Below are 21,109 nucleotides of genomic sequence, written 5' to 3'. Positions count from 1 at the left end.
ACCTCGTTCTCAGAAGGGTCTTCCAATCGTCGAAGCCAACTGGGTCCGGAGTGTTTGGACAGAATTGGGAAGGTCCTTATCGCATCCGCAAAGAGTCCCAACCTGGCACTTATGAAATAGAAGACATGGCGGGTGCCACGCGTTTTATGTAACGTGATTTAACCGCAAGCGTACGGTGTCAAGTTTTGTAGTATATTAAGAAATTGAAAAGTGTCGAACCCACAGGGATTGATATTCGACTTCTACTGTGTACTATAATTGTGTCCACTTTTACTTTATCTAGACAATCGGATGTTAAATTGATGTTTGAATGTTAAACTAATGTCGATAAATTAAATAACGCAAGGAACGTGAGGCAATTTTTATAGATTAGATCAGAATTACGTAATGTCTAGGGATTGATTTCACCATATTATCGACATAATTCTCAACCCCTATAGATATTTCTATTAACTATTTCCCGAATTCATAGGCAAGAATCATAAATTAATCCTATTTCCCTCTCTCGAGCGTCAAATAGAACCTATCTCTATATTTTAATCTCAATATCTCTATTTCGAATTAAATATATAAAGATTATCAAGCACTTGATTTTTGTTTTACCCTAAAAAATTTGCCCTTTCTCTCGAAACCTACAAATCTCGGTTATATTGTTCTTAGATTACGCCTAAATTTCCCTCTCTCGAGCATCAAATTTAGAGCAACAAATCATTCAATTGGTGATCAGGCAACTAAAAGCATTACGCAAGAACAATACAAATCAATTCTGGGAAAATAAACGAAAATACTATAAAGAAATTAAATTATGTCTCAAATAGGTTACATCGAACCCTAGATTCAAAAGTCTAATTCATGATAGCGAAGAAAAACGTAATGAAATACAAACTAGAGTGCATGGAGAAGAGAAAGATAGGAAAAACTCAATTTGTTGCTTGAAAACTCAGTTTGCTGCTTGATTTCTTCTCCAAAATCGGGTCAATCTTCTCTCAATTGGTGCTTCTTTTCCTCTTGCCTCTTCAGCCGTCTAACCCCCTCCTCTTGGTCTTCGTCTTGGTATTTATATTTTCTAGGAGTCCTCAATGGTTAGGGTACGATGTTTGGGTCAAGAAATAATTAAAATTTCGGGTTTTATGTGTTTCGGGATCCAGCGTCGCGGCGCCCAAGTCTAGCGTCGTGGTGCTAGCGGTACTACTCTGCTTCCTCTTCGTTGGGCGCCATGGCACCCAAGTCTAGCGCCGTGGCGCCAGTTCTACTGCTGGATCTTGATTTCTTTTGGGTGCCATGGCGCCCGTTTTCGACGTCGTAGTGCCAGTGCCACTGCTTTGCAATACTCACATTTATATTCCAACCCTATTTTTCATTCCGATCTTCTTCACTACTTGCTTATTCATGCTCCATTTCAATGATCATCATTTTTTTGCTCATCACAGGCTCCCAATTGTGGTATTTTCTCGAGAATTGTCCAAACTGCAAAACAACATGAACACACATCAAAACGTTCAAAAGTACCCAAGAACAAATCAAAAAATGTGATTTAGAAGCTTTAGTTTAATGAGTGAATTACACTCATCAAACATCCTCCAACTTAGTTCTTTGCTTGTTCTCGAGCAAATACAAAACTAAAGATAATCATTAACGAACACACAAGCACAACTAAAATTGACAAAGTCACTCAAAAGAAATATTATGTTAGACACCTTGCATTTATAGCTCAAGATTAAAAACATAGCGTCAAATTCATGAATTACTTCAAAGCTATAATTCCCAAGTCAAATTCTCGATTATTCAATGCAAACAGGTGTGTGTGTGCGGAGAGTTAAGCACAACGTTGTACAATAATAAATTGACCCAATTTCCGACCTTAAAAGTCAAATATTTCCTTGTCTCGCTCATGGGATTCACACACCCCCAAACTTGTTTTCTTTTCTCTTCCTAAGGTGTATTCTAAAGTTGATTTTTCAATACTAATTTATTACACCGCTCAAGTTTGGTTAGATTTCACTATTGCAGTTCAACCTATCAACAGATGAGGATTCTCCTTATTTTTTACTGCTTCAACCTCTAGGAATCAACCAAGTTACTAACCTCTTATCAAAGATCTAATCCTCTAAAACAAGTGTTCGGGACTTAATCAAGGCATGTGATATCAAATTTCTCTTTTTTTTAAATATAAATGTATTCTTTAAACACCCTTTGTGTGGACGTCACTCCCTTAAACTTTCTAAATGACCCCTGTAGTGAGTTTAGACCGATGACTCCCAAATCAGACGATTTTAGGACACCAGATTTAAAACCCTTACAGGCTTAATCACTCAAGTCATAAAGGCTACGAAGAGACGATTCGCAATGAGATTATTAAAGTTGTCCTCATTGGGATCTTTTTTATACAATGATTAGTGCAATGCCCTTCATTAAACACCTATTCTCGAAAATAGACCTCGAACTTAAGTTTTTCACCCAATTTTCATCCTATTAGTCTCAGACAATCCACACAAAATTTAGCACACACGGAATCCACATTTATCTCCAAGTTTCTCTATAACAGGTTAATCTACTAAACATCCTATATTTGGTTTAAATGTGATATGATGTTCAAAGGTTGTTTGTGTTTAGCATCTAAGTTCTCTAATCCAACATATAAACATGAATCAACCTACTCATGTACAACGCTACAATCAACCCACGTGCGAAAATAATTTTCGTTTCACACGAATAAGCAAAAATCTAACTCACAGATATAACTTATCCATAATCCATAAACTAATACATGTTCATGATAGTATACGTCATCGCCGGCAAGGCTATCTAACTCATACAAGCATGCAAAACATGAAATGAAATTTTTTTATTTTTTTATATGCACACGATCGCACAAAATAAAAAATTAGGCAATTTATTCAATTTAAAATACTACACTCCCCCTAAACTTAAACTACACATTGCCCTCAATGTGAAAATGGAAGAAGGGAAAAAGCGATATCTCAGTGAAGACATCAATTGTCTTCCTTGCCATCAGGTGGAGCGGGAGGGTGTGAATGAGGTGAAAGTGATGGCGATGGAGGGAAGGTGAGCTCGGGGTGTGCAAATGCCATGACCACCATGCAAGCGTTCTGATAATGAAATTGGTCAAAGTTGGTGGATTGTAGATGATTCATTTGTACTTGCATGCCATCCTGCCATTGGGTCATGCGCAAATCCATGGCTTCAAGATGCCGAAGGATGTCCCCCGTTTATCAGAAGGTTGTGGAGGCGGTGGTGTAGGAGGTAATGGACAAGATGACTGAGACGAGCCAGGCACTTCCCGATGTCCCACACGCCTATCACAGAGTTCCCGTGTAAGTGGTTGTTTCGAATGTAACACTTCATCCGTTTCTCGCACGAGAACACCCTCGTGCATGCAAAGGTCATGGATCAAAAAGGGGTGACCCAAACTGCTTGAGCGAGCCTGGCAAGGATGTGAAGAATGCTATTTTGAATGACTCTGCCAACATCAATAGAATACCCTTTCTGAATCACAAAATTCATTTAGGTCCATTCCTTGGTGACCTCGCTGGTGTTGCTACGGGGATCAGTTTGGATGACATGAAGTGGTGCCAAATTTTACAGTTACGTATTAGACCAGAGGAAGGGAAGTGAGTTACATCACTAGCTGATCCTTTCCATTCAGTACTAAGGCGAACTATAGTGCGAATTATCTCCTCGGGATCGACCCTTTCATCACGGAGTCGGGAATAGTCATCATTGGGTATATCCCACGTCTGGTAGAACCTATTAATTGACGCACTGTCAAACTTGATCCAAAAACCCCGGACAAAAACCTTGAAGTTCTCGTTTTCATTGGCGTTGGCATAGAATTCTTTCACCAAAGGAATGGATGCAGCAGTAGGTTGCTTGGTAAACTTCTCCCATCCCAAACTGTGTATTTGTCTAGCAAAAAATTTTCAAGGCCCCTCTCAGGAATGCAATTCCGATGTATCACACTGTGTCTATAGCGTTCCTTTGCTTCGGAACTAATGAATCGTCTTCAGTCAAACGCTGTAGTAAAGGAAGAGGCAGTGAACTTGGATTTCTTTTTAGGAGGCATGGAGTAAGTGTTCTTTCCCAATATCACGTGAAAATAACCGGCCACCTAAACCAATTCAATGAATTTGTCTTAGTAAATGAAGTATGTCCCAAGTAGACATGAAAATCTTTAATGAAACAATATATCCAACATGTGGTGGGTGGCTACAATAAACAAGTACAAAGCCTAATGCAAGTCATCAAAAATATCCCACGAATAGCTCAAAAAAAGTCTTTAGTCAAATTTATCAAACACTTTGTGGGCAAGACAATAAATTAGTAGTTAGGAAAATTCGAGCCCATAGAAAATTGCAAAGTCTTCTAACATAGATTCCAACACTGGTAAAGAACGTCAAAGAGGCAGAAGAACAAACACATTGTAGGCATACAACAAAATAATTTCGAGGATAAAACAAAAATCCACACAATCTTTACCAAAACACAATCCAACAAAGAAAAATGATAGTGTGACGTAGCCCCAAACAAGATTACCATTAGAAGTTCAAATTAAACCAAATGAAGGAAAATTGCATTTTAAAAGAACGTACCTTCTTTGAAGAGCTAGTCAATAACCTTTCAATTCTAAGATATGGGTTGTTATAGATGTGAATGTGTATAAAGATGGGGTAGTATGAGAGAATTAGGTGTGTGCAAGTGTGAGGAGGAAGAGGGGGAGACTTGAGAGAGGAAATGAATAAAAGAGTTTGGGGGTAAGGAGATAAAAAGAGTGAGGGACCGTGTGTATGTTTTAAAACAAGGGTTGGCGCCCAGGTCTAGCGCCACGACACCAGAGTCGCTAATTTTTTATTTTTTTTTTCATATACCTCCAACGTACTCCCTTACCATATTGACTAGAGTGTCGATGCAACCATTTTTTAGCATGACCCTACAAAATAAAAAGGAAACAAATTTACCAAATTTGCCTAAGAAGAAAAGAACATGTCTAAATAATGAAAAGAAAATTAAAGAATAGAACTTGGGTTGCCTCCCAATAAGCAGTTCTTTTACGTCTTTAGCTAGACGTGAATGTGGTGTTAAGTTGGTTCATCAAGGGTAATTTCTTCCACATCGCGGTTTTATTCTCCATAGAAAAGGTTGAGGCGTTGTCCATTTGCCTGAAAGGTAGACCGATCCATGCTTACTAACTCCACTGCACCATAAGGGAACACCTTACGAATTACAAATGGTCCTGACCACCGGGATTTGAGCTTGCCAAGAAAGAGTTTCAAGCGAGAATTGAATAGAAGAACTCGCTCTCGTGCCTTGAAATCCCTCCTTAGGATTCTTATGTCATGCCACATTTTTGTCTGTTCCTTGTATATCTTTGCATTTTCATATGCATCATTTCGGAATTCCTCCAACTCATCAAGCTGCAACAAGCGTTGTGGATCGGCCAATTTCATATCTAAATTCAATTTCTTCACAGCCCAATAAGCTCGATGCTCTAATTCCACCGGTAGATGACAAGCTTTCCCGAATACTAGACGGTAGGGTGACATTCCAATCGGTGTTTTAAAGGTTGTTCAGTATGCCCAAAGAGCGTCATCTAGTTTGAGAGACCGGTCCTTTCGATTGGTGTTCACTGTCTTTTCCAAAATCTGTTTAATCTCTCTGTTAGACACCTCTGCTTGGCCATTTGACTGTGGACGATAACCAAGTGCCAACTTGTGCTTGATATTATACTTAGTTAGAAGAGAATTGAACAGCTTGTTACGGAAATGTGTACCTTCATCACTTACTATTGCCCTAGGCGTGCCAAAACGAGTAAAGATATTTTTCTGTAGAAACCTCAAAACCACATTTGCATCATTTGTTGGTGTAGCAATGACTTCAACCCATTTAGATACATAGTCAACTGTAAGGAGAATGTATACTTGACCAAAAGAAGGTGGAGACGGACCCTTGAAATCAATACCTCACACATCAAATAATTCCACCTCAAGCATATTAATTAATGGTAGCTCATGATGCCTTGAAATGTTTCCAATACGTTGACAACGGTCACATGTCTTCACAAAAGCATAGCAGTCTTTGAACAGATTCGGCCAGTAGAAATCGGATTGCAATACCTTTGCAACAGTACGCGTAGGACCGAAATGACCTCCTTAAAGTGAGGAATGGTAATGTTGCATGATTGATTGTGTTTCTTCCACAGGGACACACCGCCTGATTATTCTATCAGCACACCTTTTGAACAATATTGGATCATCCCACAGTTATGACTTGACATCATGGAGGAATTTCTTCTTTTGATAAAAGGTCAAGTTAGGTGGCAATCTTCCAGACACTAAATGATTAACAAAATCGGCATACCATGGGATCTTTGTTGATACAGCTAGCAAGATCTTGTCAGGGAAATTTTCTCGAATTTGACTGTCATCCACCGCCTTTTCATTCTCTAACTGTGAGAGAAGATCTACAACGACATTCTCACTGCCTTTCTTATCCTGAATCTCTACATCAAATTCCTGTAGTAGCAATATCCATCGAATTAGGCGTGGCTTGGTATCCTTTTTTTCAAAGAGATAACGGATTGCAACATGGTCCGTGTAAATTATCACTTTGGTGCCAATGAGGTAGGATCTAAATTTGTCACATGCAAACACTACTGCTGGCATTTCCTTCTCTATTGTGGTTAATTTAGTTGATCTCCATTAAGAGTTTTGTTGGCGTAGTGGATTGCTCGAAAAATCTTATCACGCCTTTGTCCCAAAACCGCCCCTACTGCGTAGTCACTGGCATCACACATAACCTCAAATGGCTGATCCCAATCTGATGCTACTATTACTGGAGCAGTAACTAATTTTGCCTTTATGGTTTCAAAAGCCCGTAAGCAGTCTTCATCAAATACGAATGTTGTGTCCTTCTCCAAAAGATTACATAGAGGTTTTGCCACTTTTGAGAAGTCTTTGATAAATCTCCTGTAGAATCCAGCGTGCCCTAAGAAAGTTCGAATGCCTTTGACATTGGTGGGTGGTGGTAGTTTTGCAATTGTATCAATTTTTGCCTTGTCCACTTCCAATCCCCTCACTGAAACATGGTGGCCTAGCACAATTCCTTCTTGTACTATGAAGTGGCACTTTTCCCAGTTTAGAACTAAATTCTTTTCCTCACAGCGTTGTAATACCAAGGAGAGATTGTGAAGGCAGTTGTCAAAAGAAGTACCAAACACCGAAAAGTCATCAATAAATACCTCCATAATGTCCTCAACCATGTCCGCAAAGATCGTCATCATGCATCTCTGAAAAGTGGCTGATGCATTGCATAACCCGAATGGCATCCGTCCGTAGGCAAAAGTTCCATAGGGACAGGTGAAGGTTGTTTTTTCTTGATCTTTTGGTGCTATAGCAATCTAGTTGTAGCCGGAATATCCATCAAGAAAACAATAGTAAGAATAGCCAGCTAATCTGTCCAACATTTGATCGATGAACGGGAGTGCGAAATGATCCTTTCTAGTTGCCTTGTTCAGTTTCCTGTAATCAATGCACACCCTCCAGCCGGTTACTGTTCTAGTTGGAATTAGCTCATTGTTGTCATTCTTAACTACTATCATCCCTCCTTTCTTTGGTACCACCTGTACTGGGCTGACCCATTCACTGTCTGAAATGGCGAATATGATCCCTGCCTTCAATAGCTTTAGTATCTTAGCTCGAACCATTTCTTTCATTGTTGGGTTTAATCTTCTCTGATGTTCAAGGACGGTTTGTAGGACTCTTCCATGAGGATTTTATGCTGCAGATTGTAGGACTTATCCCCTTGATATCAGCTATCGACCGACCCAAAGCAGCCTTGTGATCCCTCAACACTTTCAATAATCTCTCCTCTTCGTCCCTGGTGAGTGATGAAGAAATGATCACTGAAAATGCAGAATTGTCCCCCAGAAATGCATTGTGGAGGTGATCTGGTAATTGCTTCAGTTCAAACTTACTGTTTTCACTGCTTTCTTTATCATCTGCTTTCTCTGATTTCTGAATATCTTCACACTGTGATAAGTTATTTTCAACTGGTGTAGACTCTAGAGCCAATATGCAATCAACCAAGTCTTTGCTTCTTGCATATTCTCCAGAAGAGCTGATGTCATCCTTTGTTGAACTAAACATCATACACTGCTCAAAGGGATCCTCAATATATAATTTCTCATCGCTCACAACATAATCAATGAAGTCATTCCTGTGGCATGTGTCAGTGTCGTACGAGTACTTCATCGCTTGGTAGATGTTGAACCTTACCTCTTCTTGATTCACTCTCAATGTTAAATGTCCTCCTTACACATCAATTAATGCTCTTCCAGTTGTTAAAATAGTCTACCTAAAATCAGTGGGATTTCCTGATCATCTTCCATATCGAATACTACAAAATCAGCTGGGAAGATGAATTTGTCGACCTTTACTAACACGTCTTCAATAATACCTCGTGGGTAAGTGAGGGATCTATCAGCCAGTTGTAGAGTCATTGTTGTTGGCTTGACTTCCCTGAGGCCTAACTTCTTGAATACTGATAATGGCATTAGGTTGATGCTTGCTCCGAGATCACAGAGGGCCTTTTCAAAGGAAGAGCTTCCAATGGTGCATGGAATAGTGAAGCTTCCCGGATCATTTCTCTTTTGAAGAAGTTTCTTTTAAATAATAATGCTGCATTCTTCTGTTAATTTTACTGTTTCATATTCCTTCAATTTTCGCTTCTTTGACATCACCTCCTTCATGAAATTTGCGTAATTTAGCATTTGTTCCAAAGTATCTGTAAAAGGAATATTAATGTGAATTTTCTTGAAAATTTCTAAAAATTTTGCAAATTGATCATCAAATTTTTTCTTTTGAAAACGCTGTGGAAATGGAAGGGGTGGTGTGAGAATTGGTGGGTTGTCAGGGAAGGATATGGAGTAAGGTCCGTGAGCCTTATTTGTTCCCTGGCTTGCTTTTCTTGCTCTTCTACTACTTGTTCTTTCTCCTCATCAGGTGTCGGGTTGCTATCTTCGGTGGGTCCACTTTCTCCAACTTGCTTGCCACTCCTTAATACAATGGCTTTACAGTACTCCTTTGGGTTGACTTATGTATCACTTGAAAACTTTCCTTGTTGCCGAGATTTTATTGAGGTAGCCAACTGACCGATTTGCACTTCAAGATTCTTCATTGTGGCTCCCATGTTAGACACATGTGTTTCAATATTATCGAACTGTGATTCATCTTTGTTGAAGCGTGATCTTGTCTCAGAAATGAATGTTCCAAGGATGTCTTCCAATGATGGTTTCCCTTCAGAATTCTGAGTGTTGAATTTGAGTGGAGGTTGAAGTGTGTTTCTATTATTACCATATGACAAGTTCTCATGATTCCTCAGCCCTGGATGATAGTGATTAGCTTGATAGCTTCCTCTTTGATTGTAGTTTCTACTGTTGACATATTGGGTCTGCTTGTTTACTACCTCTGTCTCTTGGTGTGATGAAGAAGTACTCATGATTGAATCTGCCTTCTGTTGATTTCCTTGGGTGGTAAGCGTGACTATCTGATTTGTGAGTGATGAAACCTGAGCTACTAGTGCTGTGATGGGATCCACTTCATGAAGTCCTGCTACTTTCTTTATGCTCGATCTCTTACTTGGCCATTGGTAACTGTTGGTGTCTATGTCATCCAATAAAGCATAAGCAGCCTCTGCTGTTTTAGCCATTATAATGCCTCCCCCAATTGCATCTATCATATTCCTTGTTTGCCCATTTAGTCCATTATAAAATATTTCAATTTGCACCCATTTCTGGAACCCATGTTGAGGACATCTCCTAAGCAAGTCTTTAAATCTTTCCCAAGCTTCATAGAATGGCTCGAAGTCGGGTTGTTTGAATTGGCTAATCTCACCATGAAGTTGAGCTGATTTAGAAGATGGAAAGTATTTGGTGAGGAATTTCTGAGCCAAATCATCCCAAGTTGTAATTGAGCCATACGGTAGTGACTGGAACCAAGCCTTTGCTTTATCCCTTAAAGAGAAAGAAAATAGGCGAAGTCTAATTGCATCTTCAGTAACCCCATTCATCTTCACCGTGTCACAAATTTCCAAAAAGGATCCAATATGAGCATTTGGGTCTTCTGTCGTGGCACCCCCAAACTAATTTTGCTGCACCATATGTATCGACCCTGGCTCAATTCGAAATTGTTTGCGGCAATTGTTGGGCGTACGATGCCAGAATAGTTGTCATTGACAACCGGTCTTATGTTGTCCCGAATAACCCTTTGTTGGTTATCCTCATTGGCTGCTCTAGCATCCTGTTCTGCCATTGCTTCCCGTTCGTTTCTTTGTATGCCTCTGAGAATGCGAAATGTGCGTTCTGGTTCAGGATCAATAGGTAGTAGATCTATATTTCTCGCCCTTCACATAAACTACTGAAAATAACCACAAGGAAGCTCATAAAGATAGACACAAAAAGAATAAAATAAAAATAAAAATTACGATAGAAATAAAAATCTAAAGTAAAATGAACGCCGATTGGTAATAATATCAATTGAAATCGAATGAATCAATCCCCGACAACGGCACCAAAAACTTGCCACGCGTTTTATGTAACGTGATTTAACTGCAAGTGTATGGTGTCAAGTTTTGTAGTAAATTAAGGAATTGAAAAGTGTCGAACCCACGGGGATTGATATTCGACTTCTACTGTGTACTATAATTGTGTTCGCGTTTACTTTATCTAGACAATCGGATGTTAAATTGATGTTTGAATGTTAAACTAATGTCGATGAATTAAATAAGGCAAGGAAGTTGAGGCAATTTTTAAAGATTAGATCAGAATTATGTAATGTATAGGGAGTGATTTCACCATATTATCGACATAATTCTCAACCCCTATAGATATTTCTATTAACTATTTCCCGAATTCATAGGCAAGAATCCTAAATTAATCATATTTCCCTCTCTCGAGCGTCAAATAGAACCTATATCTATATTTTAATCCCAATATCTCTATTCTGAATTAAATATATAAAGATTATCAAGCACTTGATTTTTGTTTTACCCTAAAAAATTTGCCCTTTCTCTCGAAACCTACAAATCTCGGTTATATTGTTCTTAGATTACGCCTAAATTTCCCTCTCTCGAGCATCAAATTTAGAGCAACAAATCATTCAATTGGTGATCAGGCAACTAAAAGCATTACGCAAGAACAATACAAATCAATTCTGGGAAAATAAACGAAAATACTATAAAGAAATTAAATTATGTCTCAAATAGGTTACATCAAACCCTAGATTCAAAAGTTTAATTCATGATGACGAAGAAAAACGCAATGAAATACAAACTAGAGTGCATGGAGAAGCGAAAGATAGTAAAAAAACTCAGTTTACTGATTGAAAACTCAGTTTGCTTCTTGATTTCTCAGTTTGCTGCTTGATTTCTTCTCCAAAATCGGGTCAATCTTCTCTCAATTGGTGCTTCTTTTCCTCTTGCCTCTTCAGCCGTCTAACCCCCTCCTCTTGGTCTTCATCTTAGTATTTATATTTTCTAGGAGTCCTCAATGGTTAGGGTACGATGTTTGGGCCGAGATATAATTAAAATTTCGGGTTTTATGTGTTTTGGGATTCGACGCCGCGGTGCCCAAGTCTGGCGCAGTGGCGCCAGCAGTACTGCTCTGCTTCCTCTTTGTTGGGCGCCGTGGCGTCAGTTCTACTGTTGGATCTTGATTTCTTTTGTGCGCCATGGCGCCCATTTTCGACGTGGCGCTAGTGCCACTGCCTTGCAATGCTCACATTTATTTTCCAACCCTATTTTCCATTCCGATCTTTTTCACTACTTGCTTATTCATGCTCCATTTCAATGATCATCATTTTTTTTTTGCTCATCACAGGCTTCCAATTGGGTATTTTCTCGAGAGTTGTCCAAACTGCAAAACAACAAGAACACACACATCAAAACATTCAAAAGTGCCCAAGAACAAATCAAAAAACATGATTTAGAAGCTTTAGTTTAATGAGTGGCACTCATCAGCAGGGAAGGCACTGCCTCATCAGTGGAACATTGAACACTTGAGGAAGCACTATCAATGATGTGTATGTCCCGATTCGATCTGCATTTTGTCCAGTCTATTGTAACATTTCTATCTTGCTAAGTGTTGAAACTGCCTTAGTAAAAGATATTGTAAAAGACTTGTTATAATACCTCAGTTCTCCGTTATGTTATATGGGTCAATCAACTTATGCCTCGGTTCAGTATTTTATATGGATCAGTTCTTTTGTCATCAACTGGTTATTATTGGTAAGTAATGCTTAATATTTGCTTGTTACTCGTCAAGATACAAACAGTTCAACATAAATGTAAAGAGAAGAAGCAACAACACTTGGAAAAAATTTTAATCTCATTAACATCAGAGTTTAATTACAAAAGGTGGGCCGAGGCCATTACAAAATGTTTCTATTCTACTGGAGGGGTGTCTTCAGCTCCAGCCGGAGGCTTGGCCTCTTGGAGGGCTTCAGCAGCTTTCTCGATGGCCTTAGTTGGCTGACCTCTGGTAGGCCTACCGAACTCTGCTTCCAATGATGTCAGATCCAGAGTTGGGTGGACCTCCCTTAGGCGATCCAACATTGCCTGGGCATTCCACGAGGCCTAGAAGTTGGCGAATTCATCATACAGTGGATGTTCTTCGAAGTGATCAATAAATTTTGTACTGCTGACTCCTCAGCCACCTTCATCTCGGCCATCAAAGTCTCGATCTCCTTAGCCTGGGCCTCCACCCGTTGCCTCAGCTCAGCTTTCTCTTTATTGGAGGCCTCCAGAGCCTCAATGGCGAGCCGGTGGTGCTGGTTGGCATGGTCAACTCTCCTTAACATTGCAGCCACCTGACACTCCACTTAATATAGCTCCTTCTCCAACCTCTCAATCTCCTCATTGTCCCCCATGAACCGGCCTTCCGCCTCTTAACTCGCTTTCTCCGCCTCCGAGACCTTGGCTTGGGTGATCGGCACCACATTCCCATAGTGCATTGCCTCCTCCGGACGCTTGGCCAGATCCTCCCTCTTTGCATTGAGGTCCGTGACCAATCCCTGAAGTTGAACGCTGTACTTAGGGCCCGGGCAACGCAAGCACTGTTGGCAGCTACCAGGTCTTCGATAGTGCAGGAGGCTATGTGGTCTTTCTACTCCTTGATCCAATATTTGCTATGGACCAGGGCAACGGTCGCCGTCTCCGAAGGTAAGGCCTCCAACACCTCCCTCACTGGCTCTTCTTTATTGGTGCCCAAGAAGTCCATCTCCTTCTCCGAGCGAGCCCTCTTCCTCCTCTGCTGCCTCGACACTTGTGTGACTGGGATGATAGCAATTGAGGGGTCAGTCGGGGCAGCATCAATGGCAACAAGGGCTGCCGTCCTCTCCCTTATGGCCACCCCAGTGGGGATTGTTGTTTGACGAAGAATCGGAGCAGCCCTCTCCACTGTGGGCCCCTTTGATGAACTGGCAACCCTCTTCCCCTTCCTTTGGAGAGCTGTCTCTGGATCCTCTTCCTCCTCCTCTGCCGCGGGCTAGAACTGTTTACTCACAGCCACTAAGTCCTCCATTTGCTTTTTATAGGTAGAGGAGGAGGTCTTCAACGCTCTTGCCTCTGTCATCGTCCATTGGATTATTTTTGTAGCGATCGAAAAAAAAATGTTTTGTTTTGTTCCAAAATAATTTTTTTATGGGACTCAAATATAATCTGGGTTATATTATTATATCGCTACGACATTTCCTAATAGTCCAAATTAAAATTTGGTCACGAAAGTAAAATTTCGATCGATATACCGAATACGGCATTTAGGATTCGGTATGGGCATTATAAGTTTACAGTGATGCCTTTTGGCTTGACGAATGTCCCTGCGATATTTATGGACTTGATGAATAGAGTGTTCCATCAGTATTTGGACATGTTTGTTATCGTATTTATTGACGACATACTGATACACCCGAGAGATTTCCTGCAACACGAAGAACATTTGAGGATAGTTTTGGAAACCCCGCGTGAGGAAAAGTTGTATGCCAAATTCAAGAAATGTGAATTCTGGCTTGATCGAGTGGGATTTCTAGGCCATACTATTTCAGCACGAGGAATTGAAGTAGATCAATCCAAAGTTGAAGCCATAACCACTTGGCCAAAACCTACAAACGTTTGGAGAAGTGCAGAGCTTTCTAGGGTTAGCCAGCTATTATCGGTGATTTATAGAAGGATTCTCCAAGATTGCAGGTCCTATGACACAATTGACTCGGAAGGGTACTACGTTCGTATGGTCGAAGAAATGTGAACAGGGTTTTCAAGAGTTAAAGGACAGGCTCATATCTGCGCTGATTTTGACTATTCCCGATGGTTCAGAAGGTTTTGTGATTTACAGTGATGCATCCAAGCCTGGTTTAGGATATGTTTTGATGCAACATGGGAAAGTGATAGCTTATGCTTCGAGGTAGTTGAACAATATGAACATAATTATCCCACACATGACCTTGAACTAGTAGCGGTAGTGCACGCCTTGAAGATTTGGCGCCACTACCTATATGGAAGGAAGTGTGAGATCTACACTGATCATAAGAGTCTCAAATACTTCTTCACCCAAAAGGAGTTGAATATGAGACAGCGACGGTGGTTAGAATTAGTGAAAGATTATGACTGCACTATCCTGTACCATCCGGGTAAGGCTAATGTAGTTGTCGATGCACTAAGTAGAAAGAACATGGGACAGTTATCAGCACTGTGTACAAGACATGATCATTTAATAAGAGATTTTGAAAACTTGAGAATTGAAGTATTAATGTCACCAGTAAGGACATCGACGAAGTTAGCAAGTTTTACTGTGAAACCGACACTCAGGGACAGAATAGTAGCCGCTCAGAAAGATGATCGCTTTTTGGAAAAGATCAGGGCTGATGTAGGAATTGAAAAGATGAAAGGATTTGAAATAGCTAAAGACAAAGCCTTGATGTTTAAGGGTCGATTGTGCGTGCCAAAGGATGAAATGTTGAGAAACAAAATTATGATTGAGACCCACTCAACTCCTTATGCCACCCACCCAGGTGGAACTAAAATGTATCAAGATTTGCGTAACACATTTTGATGGAGAAATATGAAGGGGAAGATACCTCTGTTCATGTCCAAATGCATGGTATGCGAACAGGTGAAGGTTGAACATCAGAGGCCCCCATGGACATACATGAATGGAAGTGGGAAAAGATTGCAATAGATTTTGTCATTGGTTTTCCTAGATCGGCGAGAGGACATAATGCAATCTGGGTAATTGTGGACCGACTTACAAAATATGCTCATTTCTTGCCAATACGGACAACCTACAACTTAGAACAGCTTGCACAAATTTATGTCATGGAGATTATGCGACTTCATGGTGTTCCGGCATCTATCGTATCAGATAGAGACCCAAGGTTTACTTCAAAATTTTGGATAAGTCTTCATAAAGCTATGGATACCAAGTTAACATTTAGTACTGCTTACCTTCCTCAAACTGACGGACAATCTGAACGAACTATAAAAGTTCTTAAAGATATGTTGAGAGCTTTGTGTCCTAGATTTGGGTGATAAATGGGAAGATCATTTGTCGTTGGTTGAATTCGCATATAACAATAGCTTTCAAGCTACTATTTGCGTGGCCTCGTATGAGGCTTTGTATGGTAGACGATGTCGTTTGCTATTATACTGGGATGAAGTTGATGAAAGGAGAATTTTAGGCCCAGAATCGGTTGAGAAGCTATGGAGGCTATATATAAAATTAGATCAAGAATTAAGACTACACAAGATCTTCAAAAGAGTTATGCCGATAAAATGAGAAAAGAATTGACTTTCGAGATTGGAGAAAAAGTATTTTTCAAAGTAGCACCGATGAAGGGAATACTACGATTTGGAAAGAAAGGGAAGCTAAGCCCTAGATTTATCGATCCATTTGAGATTCTTGAAAAGATTGGAAATGTGGCATATCGTTTAGCATTGCCACCTGAACTTTCAGCAATGCACAATGTATTTCACGTTTCTATGTTAGAAAGTACATTCCAAATCCTAATCATGTGGTGAATGTTCAATCACTGGATGTCCAGAGTGATATGACTTACGAGGAAGCTCCTGCTGTGATTCTGTAGAGAAAGGACCATGTCCTGAGAAATCGAAAGGTCCCACTAGTCAAAGTCCAATGGAGTAAACATGGTGAGGATGAGGCTACTAGGGAACGAAAAGAGGACATTTTAGCCAAGTACCCCGATCTCCTTAAAATAAGTAAGTTAAATTTCGAGGATGAAATTATTTTGAGTGGGGAGAGTTGTAGTGACCGGAAAAAATGTTTTGTTTCGTTCCAAAATTATGGGACTCAAATATAATCTGATTATATTATTATGTCACTACGATACTTCCTAATAGTCCAAATTAAACTTTGGTCACGAAAGTAAAATTTCGCGTACTTGATTTTCTTAAATTTTGCAAGGTGTTAAAATCGCTTTTAAACGACAAAATTTTGTGTTAATTTGGTTACATTATTTATCTTACGACACACTATTTTACTACTACCATTTTGGTTTCTTACGACACACTATTTTAATACTATCGCTTTTAATGTTTATTTTTTCTAGTTTTATAGACAATGCATGTTAACTAGAATTTAGAAGTGTTGGATTAAATATGTATGAAGTTTAAATTTATGCTGGGTTAAAATTTCAGATTCTGTCCTCCTATTTGAAAATGGTATAACTTGGGCTATGGTGCACGTTTTAAGGTGAAATCAGTGGGTTGAAAGGTTTATGAGTCTTCTAATAGTGGCCTTTGGAATTTCTCAAAAACATTATCAAAAAAAAAAAAGTTATTCCTGTTTTAGTAAACTGCGTCGTGTCGAATCCGAGATTCTTGTCTAGCATATTCGAGCAATATTTGCATGCTTCAAACGTTATCGTCGAGACCCCAAATTTTTATATATGGTACACATATAATGCTTTAGTCCCTATAAAAATTTCATAATTTTTAATAGACATTTGCTAGGCCAAATATATTTTTCTTCCGCTGTTGTTAAATCTGTAATTGTCGAATTGCCTCCAAAGACATTTGCTTAAGTTTATATGGATAACTACCTTCCATTATATTTTTATATATTTAAAAAAAAAATCGGATTTATAAAATACTTTGGCTAGCGTCAAAGGGGTCGAACCAAAGAAAGAAATTATTATTATTTTTTTAACGATTCGGGTTCCGAGAATTCGGGGCGTTACAGTTTTAAAGTCAGGCCGCACCGACCTCTTCTTGTTAAAATCATCTATGGCAAAACAAAATGGGTTAGTATGTGCAAGGAGGTCAAAAATTCTTTACAATAGGAACACTCCAGATAATTACCTTGAAAGGCCAAAAGCTTGTGTGTAACGAAGGGGATGTTCTTCCTGAGAAGCGCGTTATAGGACCTCTTCTTCAGTGGAAGCTGATAAATGATGCAAATTATATCAAACTCCTCAGCGGAAAGCTCATACCGAGGAAGAGTATTTGCAAAAATAACAAATAGTTAACTTCCGAACTGATGTGAAACACAAAAAATCACAAGACTCCAGTACTCACTAAGTGCTGAATACTTTGTGGGGATCGTAAGAGGCGCCAGGGGGTCCCCCTCCATTGTGTCCTATCTCCCAGAGGCCCAGTACCATAAGCTCTTCCATTCCTTGATGGAGCTCGACAAATCGAGCACAAATGGAGTGTAGGAACCCCATGAAGTTAGGTAATACCACCCCCTGATCCTATCACCCCTCGCTGCTACCTTAGGGATGTATAAGGTCTGAAATGCTAAGAACGACATCTCTACCCCAAATGACGCCTCCTTCTATAACATCCATGACCCCACCATTTGACTCCAAGAGTTGGGGTTCAGTTGGGTAAGAGCCAGGCCATAGGTCCTCAAAACATAGCGAAAGAAATGATGGATCGACAACCTAAGACCAGCCCTAAATAACGCTTCGCTCACAGCTACGCAACCCGGCCTAGGATAACAGGCTCACTCATCAGGCTCTGGCAAAATTAGGCCCACACTGTCCGGGATCCTATACTCTTTCCTAAGTCTATCAAGGTCGGAAAGCTTAAGTTTGGAAGGATAATCAGACGCCCCCCAGTGTATGAAAGTGTCTACCGGGCTATCAGGACACCTCCAAATGTTCTCCCCCTTAATATCGCCTCGGACGATTCCTAGGAGGTCGCTAATACTGGCTGGTCGACCTCACTATCTCCAACTCATCCCGAAGCATTACCACTCTCAGAAGCCATCTTCAGAATTCAAAAAATGCGAAGAACTAGTAAAATACTTACTGAAACGAATGGATTGGGATTTTCTACAATTAGAAAATAAGAAATGGCCCTCTGCACACGTCGGGAAACGAAAATGTCATCGGGAAACTCTTGAAACTCGCCGAAAATCGCCAACAATTCGAAAAACAAAGGGAATTCTGAGTTCGCAAAGGTAAAATGTTGAAATGGCAATAAGTTCCCCTTTTATAGGAGAACTCAGATGATCCCCGTCGTTGAATTCAAACGGATGTCAATTTGGACCGTTGATCTCATCATATATCTGGATCGTTGAAATGAAACGTTAGATTTGATCAATGCCCAAGATCTGCATGTGCCCCTCACGCACGCGTAAAATGCGTTGCCTCGAACAAGCAGCAATCGTCAACAATAAGTAGCCGCAACAGCCCCTTTTTTCTGGGGACAGGCATCACATCCAACTATCACCTTGAAAATACGCGACAGCTGCCACATCGATTAGCGTCATAACGACACTTCAGATTGGAGATAATCTATCCTAATTCACCTCAGATGAATGCACTCCTCAGCTTTACAAACTTCGATGCAATTGACGCCAAATTCCCTGTAGGTCACCGCCTCGATCGCACGTTTCCTCAGCTTCATGAGCCTTTAGCCATCTCTCAACGCGTCGTCCCATGTGGGTTAGCGCACAATTGACAGATAAGCTCTTCACCCAGATTTACAAGCCTCAGTGCAACGACACGGAGTCCCCTGTGGGTCACCGCCTCGATCGCACATTTCCTCAGCTTTACACGGGGTAAGCTATTTCCCAACGCGTCGTACCCTGTGGGTCAGCGCATCGATGCAGATAAGCTCCTCACCCAGCTTCTAAAAGCTTTGGTGCAACAGACGCGGAGTCCCCTGTGGGTCATCGCCTTGGTCGCACGACTCCTCAACTTTACAAGGCGTTAGCCATCTCCCAACGAGTCGTTCCGTGTGGGCCAGCATATCAGCGCGAATGAGCTCTACACCCTGCTTTACAAGCTTTGGCGCAACCGAGCTAATGCCTATACCACCTCGATCATCACTTCGCCTCTACCAATAGCTATTCGGCACGTCTGCTTACTTCATCATTTCACACCAACACTTCATCAGAATCCTCAGCACTTACTCTAAAGGTCGGCATACACAATCGGGAAAATAAGTCCACCTATGACATGAATATTCATGCCTGAACTTGGGGGAACCACTATTACACCCCTAGTTAAACCACTTCGGAACGTTACACCCGAAGTGGTTCCGAAGTGATGCCCAATTCTGACCCCTAGCTAAAATGTCACACCATTCCCCAAATCTCTACATGTTCACCCGAACTGGTTCCGAAGTGCTGCCCACTTAGCAACCGAAGTGTCCCTCAACTCCTTTAACAGATCCCTCCGCCGCCACTGTCAGAAAGATATCTGTCAGGATCCTCTTTGCCTCCAAAGATCAAGTGATGTGACGTCTACATAGGTCTAGTTGATGTGACTTATCAACTTTATATCAACTCAACTCAAAAAAACTAATTGCCTGCCCACTCTAGATGCGGCTGATTGACGCTTATGAGCGAACGCCTCACACCGTCAGATGCATACACGTGCCCACATCCAACAGTGCTCTAACTCTATAAATACCCAAGGTTTGACAAGAAACAAGGGTAATGAAACTCTTATAACTTAGCTCTCCATACTAAGTAATATATATTCTCCTCCCCACTCTTGCATAACTTGAGCACTGTTTCGATGACCCAATGTTGACTTGACCGTCGGAGTGTATGCGACCGCCACCACCACCTTAGTTTCGACCGTATGCTTCTGATCGTGCATTGTTGTGCGCAGGAAGGATTACATGGAGTAGCTATCCGTTGGCCACGTGGAGGGTCCAAATCTTGAGGTTAACAAATATCTTTATCACTAACTTGAACAATCCTTAATAAAAAACAAGGTCGAAAATCCACAATAGATTAAGGAATAGAGTAGATTCAGTACCCATGTCTAACGTAGAAAAAATGCAATAAACAAGTTAGTTGGAATGACAAGGATTCTATGCTATCAGATGCCAACCAACTCAAATGGCAAGTATTTTGACGAACTATATTTTACACTACCGTATTACCTATGTACAAAAATGTCATAGCTCTTGCATAAATGAGAACGTAAAAATGGATGTAAGGTTATATTAGGAATATACTCCAACTAATGGAGGTTAAATCAAATTGAATGAATGAAGATTTACACGGTTAATGCACAGTGCTAATGAAATGGTAATGTAGGCCAAAAAAGAATTTTGATTATCCCCCAAATGGATTAATTTAATGTCAACTATAGTGTCAGCTAACACAAGAGCAAAGAATAAAAGGTAAGTAACTAATTCTACACTAACAAATGTAAGAGGAACTTCTAAGTTGAACAGTTTGCATAAATGAAATTTAACCATGAGAAATAAACCTCAAAATTTTCAAGAGAGTGTAAATACGTGTGCAATCTTGCAGAAAACTTTGCAATAACAGTTTTTGTTGAACATGAAATTTTGTTGGAACTCAATGGACCCTAAACATAGAAGAGAAATTATGGAACATATAAAAATACAGGTTAACAAAAGAACAAACATACAAAAGCATAAAAAGGAGATAAAAAAAATATAGGAATCTCGCTAAAAGTTCTTAAACCCTAAACACAAAGAAGTAATCGATCAAAAATAATAAATGAATGTAGAAAAAAGGGAACAAATACACGCAACAAGAAGCAAGAGATAACGATAACACAAGATCTCATTGGAATTTGATAATCTATAAACACAA

This window comes from Olea europaea, chromosome 4 (genome assembly GCF_002742605.1).
Source record: "Olea europaea var. sylvestris chromosome 4, O_europaea_v1, whole genome shotgun sequence".
Classification (NCBI taxonomy): domain Eukaryota; kingdom Viridiplantae; phylum Streptophyta; class Magnoliopsida; order Lamiales; family Oleaceae; genus Olea; species Olea europaea.
This window is presented reverse-complemented; position numbering follows the sequence as displayed.